This window comes from Lynx rufus, unplaced genomic scaffold (assembly GCF_022079265.1).
Source record: "Lynx rufus isolate CCGP_SWC_20201006 ecotype Redwood Valley unplaced genomic scaffold, mLynRuf1.p SCAF_6, whole genome shotgun sequence".
Classification (NCBI taxonomy): Eukaryota; Metazoa; Chordata; class Mammalia; order Carnivora; family Felidae; genus Lynx; species Lynx rufus.
In genome coordinates, this window is record NW_025814878.1 from 13,988,597 (window position 1) to 14,002,841 (window position 14,245).

A 14,245-nucleotide genomic window follows, 5' to 3' on the forward strand; every position below is an offset into this window, starting at 1 on the left:
AGTCTCTCAAACTTTATTTCATTTTATTCATGACTGTTAATCACTTTCCTTATTCAAGAATCTCAGTAACTTCTAGTAGAAAATAAACTGTTTTCTCTAATAAACTGCTACTTTCCAAATTGTGGGAGATGGAGTTTGTGGGGAGCAACATTAGTGACATTGAATGGATGTGGCAGGAGCAGGTGAAAGATAGCTACAGAGCAGGTAAGCTATCTGTGTCTGAAGTTGTGTGTCTATGATAGGTTTGGAGGTGAGTCTACTTTTAGCAGAGAAAAAATGGTCTATACAATTCCAGATGGTCAGTTCACCATGGAAATAATGTGGCAGCTGTCCAGAGTAATCATAAAGATGGGCAGCAAACACTCAAGGCCATTTTAGCAGAGTATGGTCTCTCTTTTTTTTGTTGTTTTTATAGATAAATATGGGATAATTTGTGCCTCTGCTTCCCAAAGCCAAATGTATTTTTCTATTATGTGAATTTAAATATTTATTTCTTAACATTCGTTCATCAGAGTGCAGAGTGGAGCTCTGACTGTATATGTAGGCCATCTGTAAGTGGCAATTTGTTCTACTCTCCATTTTAGTGCATGCATATCTAACATAGTACATTAATATTCTTTATATAAACACACAATGCAGTTTTTCCATAGAGATGTAAAATACTGCTCTCTTTAAACATTCTTAATTATAAACATTTCCAAGCTAATAAGAGTCTGTAGAGAATGTTCTAATAAAATTCAATTTAATTGCCATTATAAATTTGTCAAATATGAACATTTTTGCCTTATTATAGTTTTCTTTCTTTTGAAAACATAAAGGAAATAAGTGAAGCCCCCTGTATATTATTCAATATTAATCCTATCCTTTTGGGGGGAAAATTTGGTATGGATCATCATTTGGAATTTTTTAATGCTTTTACAACATATATATTCATATGTGTCAGTAAATAATATATGGTAGTGTTTAGCATGTTATTAGATTTTATATACATAACATCATACTCTATTTCCATTCAGCAATTTTCCCATTTTGTCCATTTGGTATTACATTAATAGATAAAGCTCTAGTTTATTCACTTAAACTAAACTGAATACATACCACATTACCCAAAACATAATCAATTCTCCTATTGGTGGCCACTTAAGTTGTTTCCTACATTTTGCCACTTTAAGCAATGCTGCAGTAACATTCTTGATTATGTCTCCTTGCACACCTACGTGGGAGAGTTCTTCTATGGTGTGAACCTAGAAGTAAAATTGGTGGATTGTTGTGAGTGCACACTCATTTTCTTATATATGACCAAATTGCGCTGTAAAGCACTTGCACAATTTACACTAATATGTAAGAGTTTGTATATTCTTTCCAACTGCATCTGTTTTCAGACATCCTCAAAATCGACTTTTTACTCTGAAAAAATTTTAAAATATAGAAACATGGAGAAAACACTAAAATGAACCACTATTTCCCTAATATCCAGCTTCACTAATAATCAATATATTTGTGAATCTTCTTTCACCTATACTAGCCAGTTATTAATTTTAAAGTAAAGCTAAGTTGGAGCACCTGGGTAGCTCAGTTGGTTAAGCATTCAACTTTTGATTTCAGCTCAGGTCATGATCTCCCTGTTCATGGGTTTGTGCCCTACATCAGGCTCTGTGCTGACAGTGTGGAGCCTGCTTGGGATTCTCTCTCTCCTTCTCTCTCTCTGCCCCTGTGCTGCTTGTGCTCTCTATCAAAATAAATAAATACACTTTAAAAATAAATAAATAAATAAATAAATAAAGCCAAATCATTATGTCTTTTATCCTTAATCAATTCAGTACATAGGCCTATAATACAGGTGCACATTTTTATAATAAAAGAAACAATAACATTATCACATCTAAAACACATTAATAGTAACTCTTTAATATTTGATATTAAATGTTTAATATTATAGTATTTGGATTTCCCTGATTGTCTCATATATTTTTATTTTATTTTTGATTTTTAAATCAACATCCAAACAAGATCTGCAAATTGCATTTTGTTGATGAGTCTCTTAAGTCTTTTTTAGTCTGTTGGTGTTCCCCTCTCCCATTTCCTGGCTATTTATTTGTTGAAGAAAGACTGATTGTTTCCCAGATTATGGGTTTTACTTATTGAGTCCCTATAGTGTCATCAACATATTTTTCTGTGACCTATTATTGCTTATGAATTGATAGTTAGATCTGAGAGCTTGATCAGATTCATGGTTGCTTATGCAGGGAATATAATTCATAGGAAGTAGTGTCTACTTTCTATTATACCAGATCAAAAAGCACATAGATCAGGTTGTCTATTAATCACATTAAGATTGATCAGTGCATTTAGGTGTAGTCACTCTAAAGCATACATTATAAAACTTCCCATCAGCCTTTCATCCAATGGTTTTAGCAGTCATTGATGATCATTATGAAGATCAATTATTTTATTACAAAACTGCAAAATGGTAATCTAATTCTACATTCCTTCTGTATTTGTCAACTAGATTTCTTTTCTGAAGTAGGACCTCTCCTCATCAGCTATTCAGTTCCTCTGATGTAGAGTTCAAACAGAAAACACAAGCCAAATGGTGATTCTTTTCTTTTCTTTACCAGTGTTCAGAGTAATGATTTAGTTTTCTAGCATCCTCCAACAGTGATCAGTATATCACCTGTGAGTCTGTTTCTATTGTCTGTTTCCCTTGATTTTTTGGTTATATTAATTCTTCCATGCCTAAACACATAAGACACATAGGAATGTACACACACACACACACACACACACACAAAATAAGGTTCTCTAGAGGCTGTAAATTGTAGATGGTATTATCTGTGCTAAGAGTTGTTTTACCACTTTATCTGTTAAGTAGAGGCGGACATATCATCTTAATCTAATCCAGACTGCGCTGAGTCAAAGTTAGTTTATAATTGGGTTAGGAATTGGTCTACAGTAGGGAATATCCCTTCAGGGCTTTTTTTTTTTTTTTAAGTTTATTTGTTTATTTTGGAGAGAGAGAGCGAAGGATGGGCAGAGAGAGAGGGAGACAGAGAATCCCAAGCAGATTCTGTGCTGTTAGCCCAGAGCTCGATGTAGGGCTCAAATTCACGAACAGTGAGATCATGGCCTGAGCCAAAATCAAGATTTGGATGGTTAACCAACTGAGCTACCTCTTCAGCATTTTTAATAGAGTATCTTGTGCACTAGTACACCTCAGCATTAAGAGGCTATGGGAGATTCTGGTCAGCTTCTCAAAGATTTTCAATTTAGATTTTTGGCTTTCTGACCCACACATCTTCAGAATTAGGCAAATGTTTTGATGTGGAACCTTGACCACATGACTGAGTGCCTCTCCAGTTTTGTCAGTCTGGCCTCACATGGTTGCTAAGGTGGTTTCTCATTCTTTCCACAGGAAGGTCTGTCTTCTCAGCATTGGAAGCCCTCAGAAAAATAACTCCATATATCAGAAGTGTGTAGCTTATCTTTTAATGTTTCTGATCCAATCAACTGCAGACAATTGCAAATGTTTTGAGAGAGAAGCTAGAATGTGTGGAAGCCTCTCTGCTTTGCATTTTATCACTTCAGCTTCAAGACCACAGCATCTCTTCTGCTTTCTTTTCTCCCTCCATTGACTCTGCTTGGGTCATACCTGGATACTAAGCCTAGTCCATGCCTGGCCACTAAGCCCCCAGCCAGGGTCTGGAGTTGGCGGATACTCCCCCAGGCAAAGCAGCTGCAGACCATTGGTCCACTTCTCAGTTCTTCTCTCTCTGATATTCTAGTCTTGCCCTCCTTATCACTTCAGTAATTCCCTGATACTGTAAGAAGTTTTAGTCTTTCATATATGTTCCTTGAAACTTCCTACTTTTTGCAAAATTTTGCACATAGCTCCTTCAGCATTCTAAGATGTTTATCAAGTTCTTGACCACATCACAATGTATATTATATCTTTGCATTTCTCTTGTGATCCTTTTCACTTTTTGTTATATAACTAATTGATGCTAATTCTTATCGCCTACATTGGAAAGCCATAGTTTCTGAAGGGCAGGATCCATGCCAGATTTACCAATGTGTGCCAGTTATCCCCCATTTATCCTGCCCCAACTTTTGGAAATAAAAGGAAACCATATAATCTCTCATGCAAAGGATGAATAATTGCTTTTAAGGATGAAGGGAGTGCTTTGAAAGTCATGTCATGACAAAATGAATAAATTGGGACTTTTGGAGGACATAAAAAGACATGTGGTCACCTATTTACAGTAAATTAATAAATGATTGAAAAAAATCAAAACAGAACTTAGAAATATTTCTAATAGAAAATAAGTCAAAAATACTTCTGAGCTTCTCCATCACTTTGGTAGTTTTAGGAATATCAAAAACAATTATTGTATCTATAACTAATACCAAATCCTAATATTAAATATTGAATGTCATAAAATCTCCAGTGAAAATTAAGTTTACAAATAATTAGTAAAAATAATGTGTATATGTATTTGTGTGTTTCTGTAAAAATTAGAATATACCAATAAAAAAAAAAAAGGTAATGGTGGTTTTTCTCCATATATTGGTAGAATTTAGATAATTTTTATCAGCTATTCTGTGCTTTCCTATATTTTAAAAATTTCCTACAATAAATATTTATCACTTTTTTAATATATGAAAAATAAACAATAACTATTATTCCAAAAATAAATTTATCATAACATATAGTTCATGAGCAAAATTCCTTCTCTTCTTGGCTTTACCCCAATAAACCAAGGCATTGAATAGAATCTGTGAATGTGTTTTCTTTTGCTGAAAAAAAGTAAAAATTCTAAAAACATATATTAAAATATGAGCTACTAAGGAAAAATATCAAATAGAAATTATAGAATTTGGATATTCATGCTAATACTTTTCATGCAAACCACTATAATATGGTAATGCATATTTGAAAGTTGACAAGAGAATAAATCTTAAGAGTTCCTATCTCATAACAAAAGAAATAAAAAACTTTTGTAACTTTGTATACTGACAGATATGAACTAAACTTACTGTGGTGATCATTTCACAAAATATACAAATATCAAATGATTATATTGTACATCGAAATTAATACAAAGTTATATCTCAATAATACCTTAATGAAAAAAGGGGTATAAATTTTAAAAATTTGAAAATTTCTACTAGATTATCTCAAATTTCTGTCAGAACTAATACTCATTCAACTAAAGACTCTTCTTATGAAGCTAATTCTATTCTGTATTGATAAAAGCCATTAATTTTGTGTATCTCTATAAATACAGATGGGGGTCACAGTTGTCTAAATTGACTTAAATTATAGCATTCATAAAGTTTTTGTATGTTTTGTACATTTACATATGTTATTATCTCCAATTTGAGCATGAGTCATGTCTTATGCTTCTTGTTTCTTCAGCATTTGACAAATATCTAATTAAATTACACAAAAATCATGTTTGCCTAACGTGTTATACATGGCATACAAACAGTGATCATGGCAAACTAATGCAGGTGTTTGGAAAACAGAAAATAGCTGATAACTTATCATAAATTATGATTCATTAGTAATCATAATTTCAAATTTATTTTTAATTTTGGTCAATTAAAAATGATGAATCCTTGTTATATATGTGATTTGCTAAAGAGACCAGAAATGTAAATCAACTCTTTTCCTATTCCTTGAAAAAAATATAAAATATTGAAAAAAAAGAAAAGAAAAAAGAGATAATTACTTTGGTAAAAAGCTTAAAATTGAAGTTGGAATGATAACAAAAAGTCTAGAATTCTGTAAAACTTCTCATATTCTTGGCTATGGCACTAACATCAATATTAGATACGTGTTTCTACTACAGTTTATTTTATGCTATCATTTCTCTTTCAGTAGAGGCATTAATATCTTCCTGTCACCATCCATCAAACCTGAAAAAGAACTGAATAGTCAATTATCATAGAGTTTCTTTCTTAGTATTCAATGTATAGACACCATGGCCCTAAAAGTAACCATAGTGATATCAGAGCTTACTGAAAAAGGAGAGGAGGAGATACTAAAATTGGTATAAGAGGACATCTGCTTCAGGGTAGGATGTAATACCTTGGACTGAACCAAGTCTCCCACTGAGATCAATTAACAAAAAACTGATACAATATTTTTTAAAAACCATTTAAAGACATTGAATACTGTCATGGCAACCAGAATCCAAGGTACCAATAAATCAGAAAGAAGAGAACTTCAGAGAGGTAAGCAGATAACCTTCAAGCTATTTTGCCCTTGGAACATTTGATGATTTTTGGTTCATGAGACCAGACTGAAAATCCAGGCAGAGGGTCTTAACTAAGAGGTAACGAAACAGGAAAAACTTTATAAATGCGTAGGGCTATAGACACAAAAATTGATTTCAAGTCTTCCAAGTCAGCAAGGACTTGAGGAGCCAAGATTCTGGAGAGAGGCAAAACAAACAAACAAACACAGAGAAACTGAAAGAGAGAGAGAGAGAAAGAGAGAGAGAGAGACTAACACTTAGTAGATTCCCTGATGAAAAATGTGCAAATTTCAGACTGCACAAAGCACAGGACACAAAGTTAAGTAGAAAACTGTGGGAAATCAGAATGAAGCTTTTGGAGGTCTCACAGCCCTGAGGAATCAAAATTGAAATTAAAGGCATTTAAAAAATGTTGAACCCAAGGAAACAGCGGGGACTCACAGGACCCCTGGATAGCTGTACCCTAGTAACAGGATGCACCAGGTGAAGCCGAATAAACTTTGTAAAACTACAACACACACTCAAGTCATCTCAGTCCATCACTGGAGGACTTACATATCAGGAGTATGTAAGTAAGTATTGACTGTGCAAAATAATAATAGCAACGTAAAATAAGATTTAACATATGTGCAGAATTAAAATGCACAACAAAAACACAGAAATTGACACCAAGTAAACGCAATTAAAGAGTTTTAAGATCCTCGCTTTGTTTGGAAAGTGATAAAACTCCGAATTTATTTGAGATTATAAAAGTTGGGAAATACTTTTTATAATCTCTAGAGTAACCATAAAAAGAATAATAAAAGAATGTTAAGCTAACAAATTAATACATGGGAAAATTGAATAGTAAAATGCTATATTAATCCAAAGAAGGCAAGAACGAAGAAAAAAAAAATAGGAGAGAAAACATAAATGGAAGTAATCATTCCACTGAGACAAGTAGAAAATAGTTAAAGAGTGGATATAAATATGACTATGTCAGCAATGAGATCAAGTGTAAATTAACTAAATATTCTAATTCAAAGGTAAGTATTATCAGACTAAGAAACAAAATCTAAATCTAACTATGAGTACCTTAGGAGAGACACTCTTTAAACATAAGCATGCAAAAAAAGCCAAAAAGCAAAGGATGGAAAAGATATAACATGCAAACACAAACAAAAATAAAAGCTGTTAGCCGCACCAATGTCAGACAAAGTACACTCTATTTCAACCTGACAATACAGAGGAGAACATATCAGGAAATTCAAGAATGGATTAATATTTAATAATAATTCAGGGGCGCCTGGGTGGCTCAGTCGGTTGAGCCTCTGACTTCGGCTCAGGTCATGATCTTGCGGTCTGTGAGTTCAAGCCCCACGTTGGGCTCTGTGCTGACAGCTCAGAGCCTCGAGCCTGCTTTGGATTCTGTGTCTCCCTCTCTCTCTGCCCTTCCCCTGCTCATGCTCTGTCTCTCTTTCTGTCAAAAATAAATAAACATTAAAATAATTTAAAAAATATTTAATAATAATTCAATATATTTCCCCAAGTTAACAGAGTAAAATAAAAAAAGAACATATTTCAACTGATGCAGAAAAAGATTTTGACAAAATTTGATGCCCATCTATGATAAATCTCTCAGCAAACTGAGAGCATAAAGGAATATCCTCATCCTGATAAAGGAAATCTATGGGAACCCAAGAAGTAATGTCATACATAATGATGACATTTTTAGTAATGGCAATGACACACTAAACCCAGAATTGCCAACACAATAATAAAGCTGGGGGAGTTACACTCTTTGATTTTAAGACAATATAAGATTCAGGAATAGAAGACAGTGTGGTATTTTCATAAAGATACACAAATATATCAATAGAACAGAATAGAGGGTCCATGTGTGTTCAGTTGAATTTTGATAAAAGCACCAATGTCAGTGAGGGAAGTAAAGACTTTTCAAAAATTAAGCTGGGAAAGCTGGATCTCTATTTAGAAAGAGAAAATAAAAAGAGCCTTGATCCTTACACCATACATTAAGAAGTATCATAGTTCTAAATATAAAAGTCAAAACTATAAACATCCTAGAAGAAAATGGAGGACCTAGGGTAGGCAGATTTTCTAATCTGAACAGAAAAGCACTAACCATAAAAGAAATGGTAAATTGAACTTTATCAAAATTAAAAACTTCCACATATTGAAAGATATCACTAAGAAAATGAAAAGTAAGTCACAAATTAAGAAAAATTACTACAATATGTATGTCCAATAAAAACTTAAATCCAGATTATAAAAAGAAGTTACAAGTCAGTAATAAAATACAAATGACCCAGTAAAAAATAGGCAATAATTTGGATAAATATTTCATACAAAAGAGCATATAAATGACCCAAAATATACATGAAAAGAATTCTAAGATCATTAAGTCATCAGGAAAATACAAATTGAAACTATAATTAAGTACTACTGCAAACCCATTAGAATGACTAAAATGTAAAAGATTATCAACACCAAATGGATCTCCTATTTTCTTGGTAGGAGTATAAAATGGAAAAATCACCATGGAAATCTCTTTGGTAGTTTCTTATAAATTAAATATATACCTGCCTTATCATCCGGCATTTCCACTTCTAGACACATACCTCCAAAAAATGAAAATATTTGTTCATAAAACTAGTATATGTATGTTGAATGTAGCTTTACTTGTAATAGTGAGAGTTGGAAACAACCTAAATGCACATTAGCACATTAGATTGATCAAACAAATTTTAGTATATTCATACAATGTCACAATCCTCACCAATTAAAGGGAATAAACTGTTGATACATGCAAGAACATCAACAAATCTCATGCTGTATGAAAGAATGGAGACATAAAAGAAAATCTACTGTATTATTTCATTTTTGTGAAATTCAAGAATAAGAAAAGGCTAATAAATCACGGTAGTGTGGTTGCCTCTGGATGGGAAGTGGGACCGATTAGAAAAGAATGAGGAAAATTTCTAGGGTGAAGATAATGCTCTGTATCTTGATTGCATGTGGGTTACAGGGGTATAACACACAACTTTATAACTTGTATCAAACTTCCATTAAAATATATGCATATCGATGTAATTATGTAACTGTGCTTCAATAAAAAGAATATGAAATGAAAGAATAAAAAGGATTAGGGAGAAAATGTAAATATCAAAGTTAGCCAAAGAAGATTTAATATATACATATTAGAAATGCTTGAAGAAAAAAAACAAAGCAAGAAAATGAATACTGAAGACTACATAAAAAAGATTTAATGTATAGATATTAGAAACGCTTGAAGAAAAAAACAAAGCAAGGAAATGAATACTGAAGACTACACATATATAGCTCAAGAAAATTTTACTGAAATTTTAAAAGATTTATAACTACACATTGAAAGAGAATATTGTGTACTTGAGAATGTTGACCCAAGAAAACCAATAAGAAGACACATTCTAGTAAAATAACCAGACTTTATAGGAAATGGAAAAAACATTTATTTTGGATGTCTAGGGAAAAAACAGCAAGTGTTTTATAAGGGAAAATAGATTATCATCAGAATTTGGGGCAGCAAAGCTTTATATTAAATGTAACTAGAATGACATATTGAAGTTACTTTAGGAAAACAAAACGTGCTTTCTAAATTTCATAGCCAGCAAAACTAGCATCTGATATAAAGGTTGTAGATGAACTGTTTTCAACCAGCAAAAACTAAGTGACTATTGTTCTCATGAGCAAATCCCTGAAAAATCTACTCTGGGCTAAGCGTATGGGCTTTGGACTACCAAAATAACTAGGACATCATCATAAGGACTGGAGGTAAGTAGTAAACGCATCCTTGATTGTAGAATTATGAATAAATGAGGGTTAAAAGGGAGAAAGTATAGTATGTAATGTGTATATACTCATATAATATAGCTACAGTAAAACTATTTAAATTTTTTTTAACGTTTATTCATTCTTGAGAGACAGAGAGACAGAGCATGAGTGTGGGAGACACAGACTGAGAAAGGGAGACACAGAATGCAAAGCAGGCTCCAGGCTCCGAGCTGTCAGCACAGAGCCAGACGCAAGGTTTGAACTCACAACTGTGAGATCATGACCTGAGCCAAAGTTGGATGCTTAACCAACTGAGCTGCCCAGGTGCCCCTACAGTAAAACTATTTTAAATAAGAGGGATGGAAAGATCAGATGCAAACTACTGTATGGACCTCTTTTTGAGAAATTAATTGATTGTTATTGTATTAGTAGTTATTCTAAGACACGTGTATGGCTATTGTGGAATAACATAAATATATACTTCTGAGATATTTTAATTCTATCATCTCCTGTTTCCTTGGAAACTAAGACTCTTCTCGTGGAATAAAGGAAATATATATATGTAGTAAATAACATGAGCTATGAATTTCTGGATCAGAAAGCCTGAGAACGGATATAATAGACATTACATGATTTAATAATTAAACATTTGATGGCATTAGGCTAAGATAGCTTGTTTTACCCTATTAATCCTAAGGAACATCTTACAATTTGAACTCAAATTTTCAAAAAGCCCATGGGTCATCAGCCCCTTCCCCTACCTCCATATCACAATGGTCTATGGTCATTTGTAAGGTTTGTTTCAGTGACTGCTTTTCTCTGCTTTTGTGTCTGATCCACCCCTACTTGTATAGATCAATCATGTTATAGATTGGTTAATACATTTAGTCTGGTAAAAGTTCAATTTGTATAGGCTTTGGACCCAAACAACCGTGAGGTAACTGCGTATTTCTGCTTCTTCTATATGTCTTAAATGGGATTTTGTGAGCAATGTTACTTTTACTTATATTTTATGTCTTCATTTTTCTCTGCAATCTCCCTTTTTGCCACCAACTGTCCAAACCCTAGGTCAGGCCACTGTAATCTTCCACCTGGACCCTGCAATAGCCTCATCCCAGAGTCCAGAGTCTCGAATCTTGCTCCCCAGTGCAATCTCCATGCTGAGGATGGAGTGTTAGCTCTACAACACACATCTAATGGGTGACAGTGCAGTCCTGCTTTATGACCTTAGAGCATTTCCATGGTTCAGAGAGTGAGATCCTAGCTCCTAAGGCCTCTAACTAGACACTGATTTGGTCATAGCTGATTATTCCATTGCTTCACTTCCTTCAGCCACGAGTATTTTTCCTACTCAGAGCCTTTACATTCTGACTGCTTGACTGCTCTACCCTATTAGCCTCCCTCCATCCCTAGCTAACCCCTTTTCTCCTTCAGAAGTCTTATTTAAATAATACTTCTTCCTGGAACATGTCCAGCCTCCATGCACTGGGACCAGTTATAGCTCTGTAATAACACCCCGTAACACCTCATATTTATTCTTATAAACACTCACTACACTTGGTTTGTTTTTCTGTTTGTTAGTTAGTTAGTTTGTTTTTGAGAGAGACAGTGTGAGGGGGGAGGGGCAGAGAGAGACAGAGAGAGAGAGAAAGAGAGAGACAGAGAGAGAGAGAGACTCTTAAGCAGGCTCCACTTGCTTGGCAGATAGTGATGTGGAGCTGTATGTCACAACAGTGAGATCATGACCTCAGCTGAAATCAAGAGTTGGAAGCTTAACTGGCCGAGCCACCCAGACGCCCCAACACTCACTACACTTGTCATTACTCATTCGGTGTCTGGTTTCTTGCCTAGATTTTCACTTCCACGAAGGCAGGGGCAGGATCTGTTCTGTTCACTGTTATATTCCCTGCACTGTACCAGTGTCCCCCACACACGGGACACTTGAAAATTTGTTGAGTGAATGAGTCAGCAGTGGTTCTCTTCCCAAACGTAAAAGGTATGTGTCAGGCCTTGAAACCAATCTAACCACTAGAGCAAAAGTGATTTCATGCTAGGATCAGCCCTGGAGTAACTTTTGGCTTTTAACCATTCAGAGCTAAACAAACATTTTTTGTGTGTAAGAAATTACTGTCGGCCCTATTGAAAACTGCCCCCGTCCACACCGCTATATGATGTGGTGTCTCTTGCCTCTCTATCTTCTCACATAGGGATTCCTGCTTTAAACACTTTCCCTGTACCCTCCCCCACCTTAACCCACTGCTAGGACTAGCTAATGGATTAGCTAATGGTCTAGACAGCTGTTATTCTTAGCTATCTTAGATCCCCACCCCTGACTCCATGGTCTACACCAGAGGCCCCTTCTATTACGCTTCCTGAACATGCTGTCCTTCCTCTGTCTTAGGACTTTACTCTGCCACATTGTCATTGTGAGGGTTCTTTCTGGTGCCCTCCACTCCACTCGAAATTCTGTGGGGCCACAGACCATTCAATATTTCTTCACCAGTAAATTGTCCACAGTCTCTAAAGTAGTCCATATATTTTAAACCAAGGCCTGAATTATGAAAACTTTACTAAAATGGCTTGAAGTACTAAGGCTTGCAACAAGGCACTGACAGAATCGATGGCTAAAGTCACAGGGCTGGCTGGTGACACAGATCCATCCCTTCTGCTTCCTCACTGCCACTCTTGCTCCATGGCCATACTTCCTTCTATTTTACTGTGATCATGTATGTCTTTATTTGTTTTCCTTTGTTAACACCTTCCCGCTCCCCATCCCAAACCCATCTAAGCCAAGTAACATAAACAGTGCAAAGTGGAAAATGATACTAATTCCCACAGTGTTTGAGAAAATTTACTAGAAGCAAAGTAACACTATATATTTTTATAGCTGGAAAATCACAGAAAGGAAAATATTTCTTATTGATTTCTTTCAAGTGGTCGTTTTTCAATATATTTAGCAGCGTCACTAGGGACTTGGCCTAATTTTGTTAGCAGTGGACCCCTCATTTATCTTGAAGAAAATCTGTATAAAAGGTATTGTTAAGTTGCCTTAAATTATAGGTTTCCTTTACCCTTTTGAAACAAAATCAAATTATAATAATATATTTGGATTAACTTGATTAAAATATATGCTTATTTTCTCTTTATATTCTATTAACCAGTGTTAATAATAAATAATATTTTATTGTTGGCCTGTAATTTATGGTGTATTTTAATTCATTCACAAGACAATGTCCTAATCATCTATTTCCCTTTAACAAAACAGAACATCTTTCCCCTCCTCTTTGTTCATTTTCAAGCACCTGAGAAGCATTTTATAGCCAAGATCCTTTATAAAAGTAGCAAATACAGGTTTGTTTTTTAAATTTATTGATTCTATACTGCATACCTTTATAATAAATGTTGTGTCAGAGCTATGGCATTTTCTTTCCCTTCCATTGGCATACCTACTGAAATTTGAAAGAATCACTCACATTTTGCATAGATAGGTGATGGATTTTTTGTCTGGCTGGCTAGCCACGTATAGGTTTTGTCTTTTGGTCAACATTTTTAAATATAAAATCCTGGCACTTAGAAATTACTTATTCAGAGGTCAAGGAAGAAAGGATAGGGTTTGAGATGGAGATGGGATTACTCTGGTATAGACACTTCTCACAATCGTACCCCCTTTTTGCAAACTGCCTCCCTGATCCTGCCCATGGGGGACAGGAATGATGCGCCTTTGGAAGACAGTTTTATACCCTGTGACTCCACACACTGTCCTTACTTCCTTAAGCTGAGATAGACACATGAACCAGACATAGCCAATCAGTTTCTGTGTTATGTAAGCCACATAGGTAGAGAGAACTGAAGTAGTCTCTTTGGGTAGCTGGATCTCTAACACAGCAACTCAGGAGCACTGGGATGGTTGTCCTTGGACTGACCATGAGGACCCACGATGTGGAAAAAGCATATCTACGAGGAGAAAAGGAAGGGGGCAGGCAGGGAGACAAGAGGTGAGGCTGAGACCTTTCTCCTCAGGAGCCAAATCCCCTATGTGACCCAGAAGCATTCTAAATCTTGTTACCATGAGATACCGAAAGTATTCCTTACATTCTTTCTGTTAAATAGCCCAGCTCTTTTGCTTAGGCTAGCTTCAGTTGGCTTCTGTAACTTGCAGCCAGAGAGTTCTAATT

The 14,245-nt window shown here is 34.9% G+C and overlaps 1 protein-coding gene across 2 annotated transcripts in view; it reads right to left on the reverse strand.

Moving 5' to 3' along the window:
* Nucleotides 1-14,245, reverse strand: part of GRM1 (glutamate metabotropic receptor 1) — a 423,633-nt gene that overhangs the window by 13,469 nt on the left and 395,919 nt on the right. The window lies entirely within an intron of this gene.